At 46.2% G+C, this 14,699-nt stretch overlaps 50 non-coding genes and 1 pseudogene across 50 annotated transcripts; all 51 read right to left on the reverse strand.

Moving 5' to 3' along the window:
* Positions 1–1,290: 1,290 nt before the first annotated feature.
* LOC141354598 (5S ribosomal RNA) lies at positions 1,291–1,409 on the reverse strand. Its single transcript, XR_012361026.1, has one exon. It is a non-coding gene; the product is annotated as a 5S ribosomal RNA (ribosomal RNA).
* A 141-nt stretch (positions 1,410–1,550) lies between these two features.
* On the reverse strand, positions 1,551–1,669 carry LOC141355217 (5S ribosomal RNA). Its single transcript, XR_012361644.1, has one exon. It is a non-coding gene; the product is annotated as a 5S ribosomal RNA (ribosomal RNA).
* A 141-nt stretch (positions 1,670–1,810) lies between these two features.
* LOC129418350 (5S ribosomal RNA) lies at positions 1,811–1,929 on the reverse strand. The gene has a single exon (XR_008636118.1). It is a non-coding gene; the product is annotated as a 5S ribosomal RNA (ribosomal RNA).
* Positions 1,930–2,070: 141 nt separating this feature from the next.
* On the reverse strand, positions 2,071–2,189 carry LOC141354599 (5S ribosomal RNA). The gene has a single exon (XR_012361027.1). It is a non-coding gene; the product is annotated as a 5S ribosomal RNA (ribosomal RNA).
* A 141-nt stretch (positions 2,190–2,330) lies between these two features.
* Positions 2,331–2,449, reverse strand: LOC141353916 (5S ribosomal RNA; annotated as a pseudogene).
* Positions 2,450–2,578: 129 nt separating this feature from the next.
* LOC141354600 (5S ribosomal RNA) lies at positions 2,579–2,697 on the reverse strand. Its single transcript, XR_012361028.1, has one exon. It is a non-coding gene; the product is annotated as a 5S ribosomal RNA (ribosomal RNA).
* Positions 2,698–2,838: 141 nt separating this feature from the next.
* Positions 2,839–2,957, reverse strand: LOC141354601 (5S ribosomal RNA). The gene has a single exon (XR_012361029.1). It is a non-coding gene; the product is annotated as a 5S ribosomal RNA (ribosomal RNA).
* A 141-nt stretch (positions 2,958–3,098) lies between these two features.
* On the reverse strand, positions 3,099–3,217 carry LOC141354602 (5S ribosomal RNA). Its single transcript, XR_012361030.1, has one exon. It is a non-coding gene; the product is annotated as a 5S ribosomal RNA (ribosomal RNA).
* Positions 3,218–3,358: 141 nt separating this feature from the next.
* LOC141354603 (5S ribosomal RNA) lies at positions 3,359–3,477 on the reverse strand. The gene has a single exon (XR_012361031.1). It is a non-coding gene; the product is annotated as a 5S ribosomal RNA (ribosomal RNA).
* A 141-nt stretch (positions 3,478–3,618) lies between these two features.
* On the reverse strand, positions 3,619–3,737 carry LOC141354605 (5S ribosomal RNA). The gene has a single exon (XR_012361033.1). It is a non-coding gene; the product is annotated as a 5S ribosomal RNA (ribosomal RNA).
* A 141-nt stretch (positions 3,738–3,878) lies between these two features.
* On the reverse strand, positions 3,879–3,997 carry LOC141354606 (5S ribosomal RNA). Its single transcript, XR_012361034.1, has one exon. It is a non-coding gene; the product is annotated as a 5S ribosomal RNA (ribosomal RNA).
* A 129-nt stretch (positions 3,998–4,126) lies between these two features.
* On the reverse strand, positions 4,127–4,245 carry LOC141354607 (5S ribosomal RNA). The gene has a single exon (XR_012361035.1). It is a non-coding gene; the product is annotated as a 5S ribosomal RNA (ribosomal RNA).
* A 141-nt stretch (positions 4,246–4,386) lies between these two features.
* LOC141354608 (5S ribosomal RNA) lies at positions 4,387–4,505 on the reverse strand. Its single transcript, XR_012361036.1, has one exon. It is a non-coding gene; the product is annotated as a 5S ribosomal RNA (ribosomal RNA).
* Positions 4,506–4,916: 411 nt separating this feature from the next.
* On the reverse strand, positions 4,917–5,035 carry LOC129419950 (5S ribosomal RNA). Its single transcript, XR_008636756.1, has one exon. It is a non-coding gene; the product is annotated as a 5S ribosomal RNA (ribosomal RNA).
* A 129-nt stretch (positions 5,036–5,164) lies between these two features.
* Positions 5,165–5,283, reverse strand: LOC141354609 (5S ribosomal RNA). The gene has a single exon (XR_012361037.1). It is a non-coding gene; the product is annotated as a 5S ribosomal RNA (ribosomal RNA).
* Positions 5,284–5,424: 141 nt separating this feature from the next.
* Positions 5,425–5,543, reverse strand: LOC141354610 (5S ribosomal RNA). The gene has a single exon (XR_012361038.1). It is a non-coding gene; the product is annotated as a 5S ribosomal RNA (ribosomal RNA).
* A 141-nt stretch (positions 5,544–5,684) lies between these two features.
* On the reverse strand, positions 5,685–5,803 carry LOC141354611 (5S ribosomal RNA). Its single transcript, XR_012361039.1, has one exon. It is a non-coding gene; the product is annotated as a 5S ribosomal RNA (ribosomal RNA).
* Positions 5,804–5,944: 141 nt separating this feature from the next.
* On the reverse strand, positions 5,945–6,063 carry LOC129419939 (5S ribosomal RNA). The gene has a single exon (XR_008636755.1). It is a non-coding gene; the product is annotated as a 5S ribosomal RNA (ribosomal RNA).
* Positions 6,064–6,204: 141 nt separating this feature from the next.
* Positions 6,205–6,323, reverse strand: LOC129419928 (5S ribosomal RNA). The gene has a single exon (XR_008636754.1). It is a non-coding gene; the product is annotated as a 5S ribosomal RNA (ribosomal RNA).
* Positions 6,324–6,464: 141 nt separating this feature from the next.
* LOC141354612 (5S ribosomal RNA) lies at positions 6,465–6,583 on the reverse strand. Its single transcript, XR_012361040.1, has one exon. It is a non-coding gene; the product is annotated as a 5S ribosomal RNA (ribosomal RNA).
* A 141-nt stretch (positions 6,584–6,724) lies between these two features.
* On the reverse strand, positions 6,725–6,843 carry LOC141354613 (5S ribosomal RNA). The gene has a single exon (XR_012361041.1). It is a non-coding gene; the product is annotated as a 5S ribosomal RNA (ribosomal RNA).
* A 141-nt stretch (positions 6,844–6,984) lies between these two features.
* Positions 6,985–7,103, reverse strand: LOC141354614 (5S ribosomal RNA). The gene has a single exon (XR_012361042.1). It is a non-coding gene; the product is annotated as a 5S ribosomal RNA (ribosomal RNA).
* Positions 7,104–7,232: 129 nt separating this feature from the next.
* On the reverse strand, positions 7,233–7,351 carry LOC129415645 (5S ribosomal RNA). The gene has a single exon (XR_008634928.2). It is a non-coding gene; the product is annotated as a 5S ribosomal RNA (ribosomal RNA).
* A 141-nt stretch (positions 7,352–7,492) lies between these two features.
* On the reverse strand, positions 7,493–7,611 carry LOC141354615 (5S ribosomal RNA). Its single transcript, XR_012361043.1, has one exon. It is a non-coding gene; the product is annotated as a 5S ribosomal RNA (ribosomal RNA).
* A 141-nt stretch (positions 7,612–7,752) lies between these two features.
* Positions 7,753–7,871, reverse strand: LOC141354616 (5S ribosomal RNA). The gene has a single exon (XR_012361044.1). It is a non-coding gene; the product is annotated as a 5S ribosomal RNA (ribosomal RNA).
* Positions 7,872–8,000: 129 nt separating this feature from the next.
* LOC129415534 (5S ribosomal RNA) lies at positions 8,001–8,119 on the reverse strand. Its single transcript, XR_008634871.1, has one exon. It is a non-coding gene; the product is annotated as a 5S ribosomal RNA (ribosomal RNA).
* A 141-nt stretch (positions 8,120–8,260) lies between these two features.
* On the reverse strand, positions 8,261–8,379 carry LOC129415581 (5S ribosomal RNA). Its single transcript, XR_008634906.1, has one exon. It is a non-coding gene; the product is annotated as a 5S ribosomal RNA (ribosomal RNA).
* A 141-nt stretch (positions 8,380–8,520) lies between these two features.
* Positions 8,521–8,639, reverse strand: LOC129415636 (5S ribosomal RNA). The gene has a single exon (XR_008634925.1). It is a non-coding gene; the product is annotated as a 5S ribosomal RNA (ribosomal RNA).
* Positions 8,640–8,780: 141 nt separating this feature from the next.
* Positions 8,781–8,899, reverse strand: LOC129415685 (5S ribosomal RNA). Its single transcript, XR_008634948.1, has one exon. It is a non-coding gene; the product is annotated as a 5S ribosomal RNA (ribosomal RNA).
* Positions 8,900–9,040: 141 nt separating this feature from the next.
* Positions 9,041–9,159, reverse strand: LOC129415728 (5S ribosomal RNA). The gene has a single exon (XR_008634979.1). It is a non-coding gene; the product is annotated as a 5S ribosomal RNA (ribosomal RNA).
* Positions 9,160–9,300: 141 nt separating this feature from the next.
* On the reverse strand, positions 9,301–9,419 carry LOC129415790 (5S ribosomal RNA). The gene has a single exon (XR_008635001.1). It is a non-coding gene; the product is annotated as a 5S ribosomal RNA (ribosomal RNA).
* Positions 9,420–9,560: 141 nt separating this feature from the next.
* Positions 9,561–9,679, reverse strand: LOC129415848 (5S ribosomal RNA). The gene has a single exon (XR_008635020.1). It is a non-coding gene; the product is annotated as a 5S ribosomal RNA (ribosomal RNA).
* Positions 9,680–9,820: 141 nt separating this feature from the next.
* LOC129415908 (5S ribosomal RNA) lies at positions 9,821–9,939 on the reverse strand. Its single transcript, XR_008635038.1, has one exon. It is a non-coding gene; the product is annotated as a 5S ribosomal RNA (ribosomal RNA).
* Positions 9,940–10,080: 141 nt separating this feature from the next.
* Positions 10,081–10,199, reverse strand: LOC129415956 (5S ribosomal RNA). Its single transcript, XR_008635088.1, has one exon. It is a non-coding gene; the product is annotated as a 5S ribosomal RNA (ribosomal RNA).
* Positions 10,200–10,340: 141 nt separating this feature from the next.
* LOC141354617 (5S ribosomal RNA) lies at positions 10,341–10,459 on the reverse strand. The gene has a single exon (XR_012361045.1). It is a non-coding gene; the product is annotated as a 5S ribosomal RNA (ribosomal RNA).
* Positions 10,460–10,600: 141 nt separating this feature from the next.
* LOC129416008 (5S ribosomal RNA) lies at positions 10,601–10,719 on the reverse strand. Its single transcript, XR_008635128.1, has one exon. It is a non-coding gene; the product is annotated as a 5S ribosomal RNA (ribosomal RNA).
* Positions 10,720–10,860: 141 nt separating this feature from the next.
* Positions 10,861–10,979, reverse strand: LOC129419828 (5S ribosomal RNA). Its single transcript, XR_012361046.1, has one exon. It is a non-coding gene; the product is annotated as a 5S ribosomal RNA (ribosomal RNA).
* A 141-nt stretch (positions 10,980–11,120) lies between these two features.
* Positions 11,121–11,239, reverse strand: LOC129416122 (5S ribosomal RNA). The gene has a single exon (XR_008635174.1). It is a non-coding gene; the product is annotated as a 5S ribosomal RNA (ribosomal RNA).
* A 141-nt stretch (positions 11,240–11,380) lies between these two features.
* Positions 11,381–11,499, reverse strand: LOC129416187 (5S ribosomal RNA). Its single transcript, XR_008635199.1, has one exon. It is a non-coding gene; the product is annotated as a 5S ribosomal RNA (ribosomal RNA).
* Positions 11,500–11,640: 141 nt separating this feature from the next.
* On the reverse strand, positions 11,641–11,759 carry LOC129416245 (5S ribosomal RNA). Its single transcript, XR_008635222.1, has one exon. It is a non-coding gene; the product is annotated as a 5S ribosomal RNA (ribosomal RNA).
* A 141-nt stretch (positions 11,760–11,900) lies between these two features.
* Positions 11,901–12,019, reverse strand: LOC129416294 (5S ribosomal RNA). The gene has a single exon (XR_008635251.1). It is a non-coding gene; the product is annotated as a 5S ribosomal RNA (ribosomal RNA).
* A 141-nt stretch (positions 12,020–12,160) lies between these two features.
* On the reverse strand, positions 12,161–12,279 carry LOC129416360 (5S ribosomal RNA). Its single transcript, XR_008635281.1, has one exon. It is a non-coding gene; the product is annotated as a 5S ribosomal RNA (ribosomal RNA).
* A 141-nt stretch (positions 12,280–12,420) lies between these two features.
* Positions 12,421–12,539, reverse strand: LOC129416403 (5S ribosomal RNA). The gene has a single exon (XR_008635323.1). It is a non-coding gene; the product is annotated as a 5S ribosomal RNA (ribosomal RNA).
* A 141-nt stretch (positions 12,540–12,680) lies between these two features.
* On the reverse strand, positions 12,681–12,799 carry LOC129416458 (5S ribosomal RNA). Its single transcript, XR_008635377.1, has one exon. It is a non-coding gene; the product is annotated as a 5S ribosomal RNA (ribosomal RNA).
* A 141-nt stretch (positions 12,800–12,940) lies between these two features.
* On the reverse strand, positions 12,941–13,059 carry LOC129416507 (5S ribosomal RNA). Its single transcript, XR_008635406.1, has one exon. It is a non-coding gene; the product is annotated as a 5S ribosomal RNA (ribosomal RNA).
* A 141-nt stretch (positions 13,060–13,200) lies between these two features.
* Positions 13,201–13,319, reverse strand: LOC129419778 (5S ribosomal RNA). Its single transcript, XR_008636675.1, has one exon. It is a non-coding gene; the product is annotated as a 5S ribosomal RNA (ribosomal RNA).
* A 141-nt stretch (positions 13,320–13,460) lies between these two features.
* On the reverse strand, positions 13,461–13,579 carry LOC129416611 (5S ribosomal RNA). Its single transcript, XR_008635457.1, has one exon. It is a non-coding gene; the product is annotated as a 5S ribosomal RNA (ribosomal RNA).
* A 141-nt stretch (positions 13,580–13,720) lies between these two features.
* LOC129416670 (5S ribosomal RNA) lies at positions 13,721–13,839 on the reverse strand. Its single transcript, XR_008635485.1, has one exon. It is a non-coding gene; the product is annotated as a 5S ribosomal RNA (ribosomal RNA).
* A 141-nt stretch (positions 13,840–13,980) lies between these two features.
* Positions 13,981–14,099, reverse strand: LOC129416731 (5S ribosomal RNA). Its single transcript, XR_008635506.1, has one exon. It is a non-coding gene; the product is annotated as a 5S ribosomal RNA (ribosomal RNA).
* A 141-nt stretch (positions 14,100–14,240) lies between these two features.
* LOC129416789 (5S ribosomal RNA) lies at positions 14,241–14,359 on the reverse strand. Its single transcript, XR_008635527.1, has one exon. It is a non-coding gene; the product is annotated as a 5S ribosomal RNA (ribosomal RNA).
* A 141-nt stretch (positions 14,360–14,500) lies between these two features.
* LOC129416831 (5S ribosomal RNA) lies at positions 14,501–14,619 on the reverse strand. The gene has a single exon (XR_008635577.1). It is a non-coding gene; the product is annotated as a 5S ribosomal RNA (ribosomal RNA).
* Positions 14,620–14,699: the final 80 nt, after the last annotated feature.

Raw genomic sequence — 14,699 nt, forward strand, 5'->3', positions numbered from 1 at the left:
TTTATGTTGCTGTTTTAGTGCACTTTATAGTATCTTTATTTATACAAACATGTTCTGGCCTATGTTCAATGTCAAGGCCAATCTAACCTCATTAATTTTAACCTTAATCAGTTTACATACCCTTTAATGGTTGTTCATGTTCAGATAATCTGTGTTTTTGTCATGCGTGTTGTTTGTCTTTGTCAGCTTCATGACTTTGTGATGTTTGTATGTCTTTGTCTGTTTCATGTTTAACAAAAGTTTGCCAAAGAAAACACACAAAAAAATTTAAGAGACAGGAATGGCTTGAGCCTTTATTTGTTGATTGGTGACCTGAGTCTTTGGATAATCCTGTTCTTTTATTGGGCTTTTGCCTGTACAAACCAATTGTTTATTTTTATCTTAAGTACAAGTTTGTGTTTTTAACTGTTAAGTGTTTTTGGTTATTATTAATGTTATTTATGTGTGCGTGTCCTTGTGATTTATGTATGTCAGCTCCATGTTTAATTAATGTTTGCAAATGGTAGTAAATGTTTGTCTCTCGTCTTGTCTCGTGTTCTCGCTCGTAGATCTGTACCTTGTTGTGGTGAGAGAGCTTTAAACTAAACAGATCTTGTTTACTTGTGTTTTCATGCATTGCTTTTTAAATGAAACACATTCTGGGTGAAAAATAAAAGTTGTAAAGGTATTTAAAGTGTGTTGGAGTCTCTGTCCTGTATGCTTGGGTTTCAGAAGGGGTGGGATAGTGTAAAATAAAACACATCAAAGCAAGTAGAAGTCTTCCAGACAAAGAGAGTGCACTGATACATTACAACCTTTCTTAATTCAGTCCAAAAAAATAAAACTTTTTCACTTGACTGTATGAATCTCATCAGTTACATCAACTCAAACTATGAAAATAATAAACAACACATTCAACAGATTAGTGGATTTTAATCAACTAGGCCTGTAAATTTACAATTTCTGTAAATAACACTTAAGTACGTTAACCAGCGTTGGCGCCATCCGCTTTGATCACTTTCGATCGATCCCAGGGTTGAGCAATATGTACTTGCAGGGGTCATGAGCCATTCCCAGGCGGTCTCCCATCCAAGTACTAACCAGGCCCGACCCTGCTTGGCTTCCGAGATCAGACGAGAGCAGGCGTGCTCAGGGTGGTGTGGCCGTAAGCGAGCGCTGACTCGATTCGAGAGCCACTTCAAGACTAATGTGGCAACGCCATGCCATCGGCGAACGCTTACAGAAAGGATGCATTTCTGGAAAAAAATATATGAATAAATAATTAAATAATTAATTAAATAAAGAATTAAATGCTTACAGCACCTGGTATTCCCAGGCGGTCTCCCATCCAAGTACTAACCAGGCCCGACCCTGCTTGGCTTCCGAGATCAGACGAGAGCGGGCGTGCTCAGGGTGGTGTGGCCGTAAGCGAGCGCTGACTCGATTCGAGAGCCACTTCAAGACTAATGTGGCAACGCCATGCCATCGGCGAACGCTTACAGAAAGGATGCATTTCTGGAAAAAAATTATATGAATAAATAATTAAATAATTAATTAAATAAAGAATTAAATGCTTACAGCACCTGGTATTCCCAGGCGGTCTCCCATCCAAGTACTAACCAGGCCCGACCCTGCTTGGCTTCCGAGATCAGACGAGAGCGGGCGTGCTCAGGGTGGTATGGCCGTAAGCGAGCGCTGACTCGATTCGAGAGCCACTTCAAGACTAATGTGGCAACGCCATGCCATCGGCGAACGCTTACAGAAAGGATGCATTTCTGGAAAAAAATTATATGAATAAATAATTAAATAATTAATTAAATAAAGAATTAAATGCTTACAGCACCTGGTATTCCCAGGCGGTCTCCCATCCAAGTACTAACCAGGCCCGACCCTGCTTGGCTTCCGAGATCAGACGAGAGCGGGCGTGCTCAGGGTGGTGTGGCCGTAAGCGAGCGCTGACTCGATTCGAGAGCCACTTCAAGACTAATGTGGCAACGCCATGCCATCGGCGAACGCTTACAGAAAGGATGCATTTCTGGAAAAAAATTATATGAATAAATAATTAAATAATTAATTAAATAAAGAATTAAATGCTTACAGCACCTGGTATTCCCAGGCGGTCTCCCATCCAAGTACTAACCAGGCCCGACCCTGCTTGGCTTCCGAGATCAGACGAGAGCGGGCGTGCTCAGGGTGGTGTGGCCGTAAGCGAGCGCTGACTCGATTCGAGAGCCACTTCAAGACTAATGTGGCAACGCCATGCCATCGGCGAACGCTTACAGAAAGGATGCATTTCTGGAAAAAAATTATATCAATAAATAATTAAATAATTAATTAAATAAAGAATTAAATGCTTACAGCACCTGTTATTCCCAGGCGGTCTCCCATCCAAGTACTATCCAGGCCCGAACCTGCTTGGCTTCCGAGATCAGACGAGAGCGGGCGTGCTCAGGGTGGTGTGGCCGTAAGCGAGCGCTGACTCGATTCGAGAGCCACTTCAAGACTAATGTGGCAACGCCATGCCATCGGCGAACGCTTACAGAAAGGATGCATTTCTGGAAAAAAATTATATGAATAAATAATTAAATAATTAATTAAATGCTTACAGCACCTGGTATTCCCAGGCGGTCTCCCATCCAAGTACTAACCAGGCCCGACCCTGCTTGGCTTCCGAGATCAGACGAGAGCGGGCGTGCTCAGGGTGGTGTGGCCGTAAGCGAGCGCTGACTCGATTCGAGAGCCACTTCAAGACTAATGTGGCAACACCATGCCATCGGCGAACGCTTACAGAAAGGATGCATTTCTGGAAAAAAATTATATGAATAAATAATTAAATAATTAATTAAATAAAGAATTAAATGCTTACAGCACCTGGTATTCCCAGGCGGTCTCCCATCCAAGTACTAACCAGGCCCGACCCTGCTTGGCTTCCGAGATCAGACGAGAGCGGGCGTGCTCAGGGTGGTGTGGCCGTAAGCGAGTGCTGACTCGATTCGAGAGCCACTTCAAGACTAATGTGGCAACGCCATGCCATCGGCGAACGCTTACAGAAAGGATGCATTTCTGGAAAAAAATTATATGAATAAATAATTAAATAATTAATTAAATAAAGAATTAAATGCTTACAGCACCTGGTATTCCCAGGCGGTCTCCCATCCAAGTACTAACCAGGCCCGACCCTGCTTGGCTTCCGAGATCAGACGAGAGCGGGCGTGCTCAGGGTGGTGTGGCCGTAAGCGAGCGCTGACTCGATTCGAGAGCCACTTCAAGACTAATGTGGCAACGCCATGCCATCGGCGAACGCTTACAGAAAGGATGCATTTCTGGAAAAAAATTATATGAATAAATAATTAAATAATTAATTAAATAAAGAATTAAATGCTTACAGCACCTGGTATTCCCAGGCGGTCTCCCATCCAAGTACTAACCAGGCCCGACCCTGCTTGGCTTCCGAGATCAGACGAGAGCGGGCGTGCTCAGGGTGGTGTGGCCGTAAGCGAGCGCTAAATCGATTCGAGAGCCACTTCAAGACTAATGTGGCAACGCCATGCCATCGGCGAACGCTTACAGAAAGGATGCATTTCTGGAAAAAAATTATATGAATAAATAATTAAATAATTAATTAAATAAAGAATTAAATGCTTACAGCACCTGGTATTCCCAGGCGGTCTCCCATCCAAGTACTAACCAGGCCCGACCCTGCTTGGCTTCCGAGATCAGACGAGAGCGGGCGTGCTCAGGGTGGTGTGGCCGTAAGCGAGCGCTGACTCGATTCGAGAGCCACTTCAAGACTAATGTGGCAACGCCATGCCATCGGCGAACGCTTACAGAAAGGATGCATTTCTGGAAAAAAATTATATGAATAAATAATTAAATAATTAATTAAATAAAGAATTAAATGCTTACAGCACCTGGTATTCCCAGGCGGTCTCCCATCCAAGTACTAACCAGGCCCGACCCTGCTTGGCTTCCGAGATCAGACGAGAGCGGGCGTGCTCAGGGTGGTGTGGCCGTAAGCGAGCGCTGACTCGATTCGAGAGCCACTTCAAGACTAATGTGGCAACGCCATGCCATCGGCGAACGCTTACAGAAAGGATGCATTTCTGGAAAAAAATTATATGAATAAATAAATAAATAATTAATTAAATGCTTACAGCACCTGGTATTCCCAGGCGGTCTCCCATCCAAGTACTAACCAGGCCCGACCCTGCTTGGCTTCCGAGATCAGACGAGAGCGGGCGTGCTCAGGGTGGTGTGGCCGTAAGCGAGCGCTGACTCGATTCGAGAGCCACTTCAAGACTAATGTGGCAACGCCATGCCATCGGCGAACGCTTACAGAAAGGATGCATTTCTGGAAAAAAATTATATGAATAAATAATTAAATAATTAATTAAATAAAGAATTTAATGCTTACAGCACCTGGTATTCCCAGGCGGTCTCCCATCCAAGTACTAACCAGGCCCGACCCTGCTTGGCTTCCGAGATCAGACGAGAGCGGGCGTGCTCAGGGTGGTGTGGCCGTAAGCGAGCGCTGACTCGATTCGAGAGCCACTTCAAGACTAATGTGGCAACGCCATGCCATCGGCGAACGCTTACAGAAAGGATGCATTTCTGGAAAACAATTATATGAATAAATAATTAAATAATTAATTAAATGCTTACAGCACCTGGTATTCCCAGGCGGTCACCACCCTGAGCACGCCCGACTCTCGTCTGATCTCGAGATCAGCCAAGCAGGGTCGGGCCTCAGGTTAGTACTTGGATGGGAGACCGCCTGGGAATACCAGCGCTGTAAGCATTTAATTCTTTATTTAATTAATTGTTCAAGACTAATGTGGCAACGCCATGCCATCGGCGAACGCTTACAGAAAGGATGCATTTCTGGAAAAAAATTATATGAATAAATAATTAAATAATTAATTAAATAAAGAATTAAATGCTTACAGCACCTGGTATTCCCAGGCGGTCTCCCATCCAAGTACTAACCAGGCCCGACCCTGCTTGGCTTCCGAGATCAGACGAGAGCGGGCGTGCTCAGGGTGGTGTGGCCGTAAGCGAGCGCTGACTCGATTCGAGAGCCACTTCAAGACTAATGTGGCAACGCCATGCCATCGGCGAACGCTTACAGAAAGGATGCATTTCTGGAAAAAAATTATATGAATAAATAATTAAATAATTAATTAAATGCTTACAGCACCTGGTATTCCCAGGCGGTCTCCCATCCAAGTACTAACCAGGCCCGACCCTGCTTGGCTTCCGAGATCAGACGAGAGCGGGCGTGCTCAGGGTGGTGTGGCCGTAAGCGAGCGCTGACTCGATTCGAGAGCCACTTCAAGACTAATGTGGCAACGCCATGCCATCGGCGAACGCTTACAGAAAGGATGCATTTCTGGAAAAAAATTATATGAATAAATAATTAAATAATTAATTAAATAAAGAATTAAATGCTTACAGCACCTGGTATTCCCAGGCGGTCTCCCATCCAAGTACTAACCAGGCCCGACCCTGCTTGGCTTCCGAGATCAGACGAGAGCGGGCGTGCTCAGGGTGGTGTGGCCGTAAGCGAGCGCTGACTCGATTCGAGAGCCACTTCAAGACTAATGTGGCAACGCCATGCCATCGGCGAACGCTTACAGAAAGGATGCATTTCTGGAAAAAAATTATATGAATAAATAATTAAATAATTAATTAAATAAAGAATTAAATGCTTACAGCACCTGGTATTCCCAGGCGGTCTCCCATCCAAGTACTAACCAGGCCCGACCCTGCTTGGCTTCCGAGATCAGACGAGAGCGGGCGTGCTCAGGGTGGTGTGGCCGTAAGCGAGCGCTGACTCGATTCGAGAGCCACTTCAAGACTAATGTGGCAACGCCATGCCATCGGCGAACGCTTACAGAAAGGATGCATTTCTGGAAAAAAATTATATGAATAAATAATTAAATAATTAATTAAATAAAGAATTAAATGCTTACAGCACCTGGTATTCCCAGGCGGTCTCCCATCCAAGTACTAACCAGGCCCGACCCTGCTTGGCTTCCGAGATCAGACGAGAGCGGGCGTGCTCAGGGTGGTGTGGCCGTAAGCGAGCGCTGACTCGATTCGAGAGCCACTTCAAGACTAATGTGGCAACGCCATGCCATCGGCGAACGCTTACAGAAAGGATGCATTTCTGGAAAAAAATTATATGAATAAATAATTAAATAATTAATTAAATAAAGAATTAAATGCTTACAGCACCTGGTATTCCCAGGCGGTCTCCCATCCAAGTACTAACCAGGCCCGACCCTGCTTGGCTTCCGAGATCAGACGAGAGCGGGCGTGCTCAGGGTGGTGTGGCCGTAAGCGAGCGCTGACTCGATTCGAGAGCCACTTCAAGACTAATGTGGCAACGCCATGCCATCGGCGAACGCTTACAGAAAGGATGCATTTCTGGAAAAAAATTATATGAATAAATAATTAAATAATTAATTAAATAAAGAATTAAATGCTTACAGCACCTGGTATTCCCAGGCGGTCTCCCATCCAAGTACTAACCAGGCCCGACCCTGCTTGGCTTCCGAGATCAGACGAGAGCGGGCGTGCTCAGGGTGGTGTGGCCGTAAGCGAGCGCTGACTCGATTCGAGAGCCACTTCAAGACTAATGTGGCAACGCCATGCCATCGGCGAACGCTTACAGAAAGGATGCATTTCTGGAAAAAAATTATATGAATAAATAATTAAATAATTAATTAAATAAAGAATTAAATGCTTACAGCACCTGGTATTCCCAGGCGGTCTCCCATCCAAGTACTAACCAGGCCCGACCCTGCTTGGCTTCCGAGATCAGACGAGAGCGGGCGTGCTCAGGGTGGTGTGGCCGTAAGCGAGCGCTGACTCGATTCGAGAGCCACTTCAAGACTAATGTGGCAACGCCATGCCATCGGCGAACGCTTACAGAAAGGATGCATTTCTGGAAAAAAATTATATGAATAAATAATTAAATAATTAATTAAATAAAGAATTAAATGCTTACAGCACCTGGTATTCCCAGGCGGTCTCCCATCCAAGTACTAACCAGGCCCGACCCTGCTTGGCTTCCGAGATCAGACGAGAGCGGGCGTGCTCAGGGTGGTGTGGCCGTAAGCGAGCGCTGACTCGATTCGAGAGCCACTTCAAGACTAATGTGGCAACGCCATGCCATCGGCGAACGCTTACAGAAAGGATGCATTTCTGGAAAAAAATTATATGAATAAATAATTAAATAATTAATTAAATGCTTACAGCACCTGGTATTCCCAGGCGGTCTCCCATCCAAGTACTAACCAGGCCCGACCCTGCTTGGCTTCCGAGATCAGACGAGAGCGGGCGTGCTCAGGGTGGTGTGGCCGTAAGCGAGCGCTGACTCGATTCGAGAGCCACTTCAAGACTAATGTGGCAACACCATGCCATCGGCGAACGCTTACAGAAAGGATGCATTTCTGGAAAAAAATTATATGAATAAATAATTAAATAATTAATTAAATAAAGAATTAAATGCTTACAGCACCTGGTATTCCCAGGCGGTCTCCCATCCAAGTACTAACCAGGCCCGACCCTGCTTGGCTTCCGAGATCAGACGAGAGCGGGCGTGCTCAGGGTGGTGTGGCCGTAAGCGAGCGCTGACTCGATTCGAGAGCCACTTCAAGACTAATGTGGCAACGCCATGCCATCGGCGAACGCTTACAGAAAGGATGCATTTCTGGAAAAAAATTATATGAATAAATAATTAAATAATTAATTAAATAAAGAATTAAATGCTTACAGCACCTGGTATTCCCAGGCGGTCTCCCATCCAAGTACTAACCAGGCCCGACCCTGCTTGGCTTCCGAGATCAGACGAGAGCGGGCGTGCTCAGGGTGGTGTGGCCGTAAGCGAGCGCTGACTCGATTCGAGAGCCACTTCAAGACTAATGTGGCAACGCCATGCCATCGGCGAACGCTTACAGAAAGGATGCATTTCTGGAAAAAAATTATATGAATAAATAATTAAATAATTAATTAAATGCTTACAGCACCTGGTATTCCCAGGCGGTCTCCCATCCAAGTACTAACCAGGCCCGACCCTGCTTGGCTTCCGAGATCAGACGAGAGCGGGCGTGCTCAGGGTGGTGTGGCCGTAAGCGAGCGCTGACTCGATTCGAGAGCCACTTCAAGACTAATGTGGCAACGCCATGCCATCGGCGAACGCTTACAGAAAGGATGCATTTCTGGAAAAAAATTATATGAATAAATAATTAAATAATTAATTAAATAAAGAATTAAATGCTTACAGCACCTGGTATTCCCAGGCGGTCTCCCATCCAAGTACTAACCAGGCCCGACCCTGCTTGGCTTCCGAGATCAGACGAGAGCGGGCGTGCTCAGGGTGGTGTGGCCGTAAGCGAGCGCTGACTCGATTCGAGAGCCACTTCAAGACTAATGTGGCAACGCCATGCCATCGGCGAACGCTTACAGAAAGGATGCATTTCTGGAAAAAAATTATATGAATAAATAATTAAATAATTAATTAAATAAAGAATTAAATGCTTACAGCACCTGGTATTCCCAGGCGGTCTCCCATCCAAGTACTAACCAGGCCCGACCCTGCTTGGCTTCCGAGATCAGACGAGAGCGGGCGTGCTCAGGGTGGTGTGGCCGTAAGCGAGCGCTGACTCGATTCGAGAGCCACTTCAAGACTAATGTGGCAACGCCATGCCATCGGCGAACGCTTACAGAAAGGATGCATTTCTGGAAAAAAATTATATGAATAAATAATTAAATAATTAATTAAATAAAGAATTAAATGCTTACAGCACCTGGTATTCCCAGGCGGTCTCCCATCCAAGTACTAACCAGGCCCGACCCTGCTTGGCTTCCGAGATCAGACGAGAGCGGGCGTGCTCAGGGTGGTGTGGCCGTAAGCGAGCGCTGACTCGATTCGAGAGCCACTTCAAGACTAATGTGGCAACGCCATGCCATCGGCGAACGCTTACAGAAAGGATGCATTTCTGGAAAAAAATTATATGAATAAATAATTAAATAATTAATTAAATAAAGAATTAAATGCTTACAGCACCTGGTATTCCCAGGCGGTCTCCCATCCAAGTACTAACCAGGCCCGACCCTGCTTGGCTTCCGAGATCAGACGAGAGCGGGCGTGCTCAGGGTGGTGTGGCCGTAAGCGAGCGCTGACTCGATTCGAGAGCCACTTCAAGACTAATGTGGCAACGCCATGCCATCGGCGAACGCTTACAGAAAGGATGCATTTCTGGAAAAAAATTATATGAATAAATAATTAAATAATTAATTAAATAAAGAATTAAATGCTTACAGCACCTGGTATTCCCAGGCGGTCTCCCATCCAAGTACTAACCAGGCCCGACCCTGCTTGGCTTCCGAGATCAGACGAGAGCGGGCGTGCTCAGGGTGGTGTGGCCGTAAGCGAGCGCTGACTCGATTCGAGAGCCACTTCAAGACTAATGTGGCAACGCCATGCCATCGGCGAACGCTTACAGAAAGGATGCATTTCTGGAAAAAAATTATATGAATAAATAATTAAATAATTAATTAAATAAAGAATTAAATGCTTACAGCACCTGGTATTCCCAGGCGGTCTCCCATCCAAGTACTAACCAGGCCCGACCCTGCTTGGCTTCCGAGATCAGACGAGAGCGGGCGTGCTCAGGGTGGTGTGGCCGTAAGCGAGCGCTGACTCGATTCGAGAGCCACTTCAAGACTAATGTGGCAACGCCATGCCATCGGCGAACGCTTACAGAAAGGATGCATTTCTGGAAAAAAATTATATGAATAAATAATTAAATAATTAATTAAATAAAGAATTAAATGCTTACAGCACCTGGTATTCCCAGGCGGTCTCCCATCCAAGTACTAACCAGGCCCGACCCTGCTTGGCTTCCGAGATCAGACGAGAGCGGGCGTGCTCAGGGTGGTGTGGCCGTAAGCGAGCGCTGACTCGATTCGAGAGCCACTTCAAGACTAATGTGGCAACGCCATGCCATCGGCGAACGCTTACAGAAAGGATGCATTTCTGGAAAAAAATTATATGAATAAATAATTAAATAATTAATTAAATAAAGAATTAAATGCTTACAGCACCTGGTATTCCCAGGCGGTCTCCCATCCAAGTACTAACCAGGCCCGACCCTGCTTGGCTTCCGAGATCAGACGAGAGCGGGCGTGCTCAGGGTGGTGTGGCCGTAAGCGAGCGCTGACTCGATTCGAGAGCCACTTCAAGACTAATGTGGCAACGCCATGCCATCGGCGAACGCTTACAGAAAGGATGCATTTCTGGAAAAAAATTATATGAATAAATAATTAAATAATTAATTAAATAAAGAATTAAATGCTTACAGCACCTGGTATTCCCAGGCGGTCTCCCATCCAAGTACTAACCAGGCCCGACCCTGCTTGGCTTCCGAGATCAGACGAGAGCGGGCGTGCTCAGGGTGGTGTGGCCGTAAGCGAGCGCTGACTCGATTCGAGAGCCACTTCAAGACTAATGTGGCAACGCCATGCCATCGGCGAACGCTTACAGAAAGGATGCATTTCTGGAAAAAAATTATATGAATAAATAATTAAATAATTAATTAAATAAAGAATTAAATGCTTACAGCACCTGGTATTCCCAGGCGGTCTCCCATCCAAGTACTAACCAGGCCCGACCCTGCTTGGCTTCCGAGATCAGACGAGAGCGGGCGTGCTCAGGGTGGTGTGGCCGTAAGCGAGCGCTGACTCGATTCGAGAGCCACTTCAAGACTAATGTGGCAACGCCATGCCATCGGCGAACGCTTACAGAAAGGATGCATTTCTGGAAAAAAATTATATGAATAAATAATTAAATAATTAATTAAATAAAGAATTAAATGCTTACAGCACCTGGTATTCCCAGGCGGTCTCCCATCCAAGTACTAACCAGGCCCGACCCTGCTTGGCTTCCGAGATCAGACGAGAGCGGGCGTGCTCAGGGTGGTGTGGCCGTAAGCGAGCGCTGACTCGATTCGAGAGCCACTTCAAGACTAATGTGGCAACGCCATGCCATCGGCGAACGCTTACAGAAAGGATGCATTTCTGGAAAAAAATTATATGAATAAATAATTAAATAATTAATTAAATAAAGAATTAAATGCTTACAGCACCTGGTATTCCCAGGCGGTCTCCCATCCAAGTACTAACCAGGCCCGACCCTGCTTGGCTTCCGAGATCAGACGAGAGCGGGCGTGCTCAGGGTGGTGTGGCCGTAAGCGAGCGCTGACTCGATTCGAGAGCCACTTCAAGACTAATGTGGCAACGCCATGCCATCGGCGAACGCTTACAGAAAGGATGCATTTCTGGAAAAAAATTATATGAATAAATAATTAAATAATTAATTAAATAAAGAATTAAATGCTTACAGCACCTGGTATTCCCAGGCGGTCTCCCATCCAAGTACTAACCAGGCCCGACCCTGCTTGGCTTCCGAGATCAGACGAGAGCGGGCGTGCTCAGGGTGGTGTGGCCGTAAGCGAGCGCTGACTCGATTCGAGAGCCACTTCAAGACTAATGTGGCAACGCCATGCCATCGGCGAACGCTTACAGAAAGGATGCATTTCTGGAAAAAAATTATATGAATAAATAATTAAATAATTAATTAAATAAAGAATTAAATGCTTACAGCACCTGGTATTCCCAGGCGGTCTCCCATCCAAGTACTAACCAGGCCCGACCCTGCTTGGCTTCCGAGATCAGACGAGAGCGGGCGTGCTCAGGGTGGTGTGGCCGTAAGCGAGCGCTGACTCGATTCGAGAGCCACTTCAAGACTAATGTGGCAACGCCATGCCATCGGCGAACGCTTACAGAAAGGATGCATTTCTGGAAAAAAATTATATGAATAAATAATTAAATAATTAATTAAATAAAGAATTAAATGCTTACAGCACCTGGTATTCCCAGGCGGTCTCCCATCCAAGTACTAACCAGGCCCGACCCTGCTTGGCTTCCGAGATCAGACGAGAGCGGGCGTGCTCAGGGTGGTGTGGCCGTAAGCGAGCGCTGACTCGATTCGAGAGCCACTTCAAGACTAATGTGGCAACGCCATGCCATCGGCGAACGCTTACAGAAAGGATGCATTTCTGGAAAAAAATTATATGAATAAATAATTAAATAATTAATTAAATAAAGAATTAAATGCTTACAGCACCTGGTATTCCCAGGCGGTCTCCCATCCAAGTACTAACCAGGCCCGACCCTGCTTGGCTTCCGAGATCAGACGAGAGCGGGCGTGCTCAGGGTGGTGTGGCCGTAAGCGAGCGCTGACTCGATTCGAGAGCCACTTCAAGACTAATGTGGCAACGCCATGCCATCGGCGAACGCTTACAGAAAGGATGCATTTCTGGAAAAAAATTATATGAATAAATAATTAAATAATTAATTAAATAAAGAATTAAATGCTTACAGCACCTGGTATTCCCAGGCGGTCTCCCATCCAAGTACTAACCAGGCCCGACCCTGCTTGGCTTCCGAGATCAGACGAGAGCGGGCGTGCTCAGGGTGGTGTGGCCGTAAGCGAGCGCTGACTCGATTCGAGAGCCACTTCAAGACTAATGTGGCAACGCCATGCCATCGGCGAACGCTTACAGAAAGGATGCATTTCTGGAAAAAAATTATATGAATAAATAATTAAATAATTAATTAAATAAAGAATTAAATGCTTACAGCACCTGGTATTCCCAGGCGGTCTCCCATCCAAGTACTAACCAGGCCCGACCCTGCTTGGCTTCCGAGATCAGACGAGAGCGGGCGTGCTCAGGGTGGTGTGGCCGTAAGCGAGCGCTGACTCGATTCGAGAGCCACTTCAAGACTAATGTGGCAACGCCATGCCATCGGCGAACGCTTACAGAAAGGATGCATTTCTGGAAAAAAATTATATGAATAAATAATTAAATAATTAATTAAATAAAGAATTAAATGCTTACAGCACCTGGTATTCCCAGGCGGTCTCCCATCCAAGTACTAACCAGGCCCGACCCTGCTTGGCTTCCGAGATCAGACGAGAGCGGGCGTGCTCAGGGTGGTGTGGCCGTAAGCGAGCGCTGACTCGATTCGAGAGCCACTTCAAGACTAATGTGGCAACGCCATGCCATCGGCGAACGCTTACAGAAAGGATGCATTTCTGGAAAAAAATTATATGAATAAATAATTAAATAATTAATTAAATAAAGAATTAAATGCTTACAGCACCTGGTATTCCCAGGCGGTCTCCCATCCAAGTACTAACCAGGCCCGACCCTGCTTGGCTTCCGAGATCAGACGAGAGCGGGCGTGCTCAGGGTGGTGTGGCCGTAAGCGAGCGCTGACTCGATTCGAGAGCCACTTCAAGACTAATGTGGCAACGCCATGCCATCGGCGAACGCTTACAGAAAGGATGCATTTCTGGAAAAAAATTATATGAATAAATAATTAAATAATTAATTAAATAAAGAATTAAATGCTTACAGCACCTGGTATTCCCAGGCGGTCTCCCATCCAAGTACTAACCAGGCCCGACCCTGCTTGGCTTCCGAGATCAGACGAGAGCGGGCGTGCTCAGGGTGGTGTGGCCGTAAGCGAGCGCTGACTCGATTCGAGAGCCACTTCAAGACTAATGTGGCAACGCCATGCCATCGGCGAACGCTTACAGAAAGGATGCATTTCTGGAAAAAAATTATATGAATAAATAATTAAATAATTAATTAAATAAAGAATTAAATGCTTACAGCACCTGGTATTCCCAGGCGGTCTCCCATCCAAGTACTAACCAGGCCCGACCCTGCTTGGCTTCCGAGATCAGACGAGAGCGGGCGTGCTCAGGGTGGTGTGGCCGTAAGCGAGCGCTGACTCGATTCGAGAGCCACTTCAAGACTAATGTGGCAACGCCATGCCATCGGCGAACGCTTACAGAAAGGATGCATTTCTGGAAAAAAATTATATGAATAAATAATTAAATAATTAATTAAATAAAGAATTAAATGCTTACAGCACCTGGTATTCCCAGGCGGTCTCCCATCCAAGTACTAACCAGGCCCGACCCTGCTTGGCTTCCGAGATCAGACGAGAGCGGGCGTGCTCAGGGTGGTGTGGCCGTAAGCGAGCGCTGACTCGATTCGAGAGCCACTTCAAGACTAATGTGGCAACGCCATGCCATCGGCGAACGCTTACAGAAAGGATGCATTTCTGGAAAAAAATTATATGAATAAATAATTAAATAATTAATTAAATAAAGAATTAAATGCTTACAGCACCTGGTATTCCCAGGCGGTCTCCCATCCAAGTACTAACCAGGCCCGACCCTGCTTGGCTTCCGAGATCAGACGAGAGCGGGCGTGCTCAGGGTGGTGTGGCCGTAAGCGAGCGCTGACTCGATTCGAGAGCCACTTCAAGACTAATGTGGCAACGCCATGCCATCGGCGAACGCTTACAGAAAGGATGCATTTCTGGAAAAAAATTATATGAATAAATAATTAAATAATTAATTAAATAAAGAATTAAATGCTTACAGCACCTGGTATTCCCAGGCGGTCTCCCATCCAAGTACTAACCAGGCCCGACCCTGCTTGGCTTCCGAGATCAGACGAGAGCGGGCGTGCTCAGGGTGGTGTGGCCGTAAGCGAGCGCTGACTCGATTCGAGAGCCACTTCAAGACTAATGTGGCAACGCCATGCCATCGGCGAACGCTTACAGAAAGGATG

The sequence above is a fragment of the Misgurnus anguillicaudatus genome, chromosome 21, assembly GCF_027580225.2.
Source record: "Misgurnus anguillicaudatus chromosome 21, ASM2758022v2, whole genome shotgun sequence".
NCBI classification, from domain to species: Eukaryota; Metazoa; Chordata; class Actinopteri; order Cypriniformes; family Cobitidae; genus Misgurnus; species Misgurnus anguillicaudatus.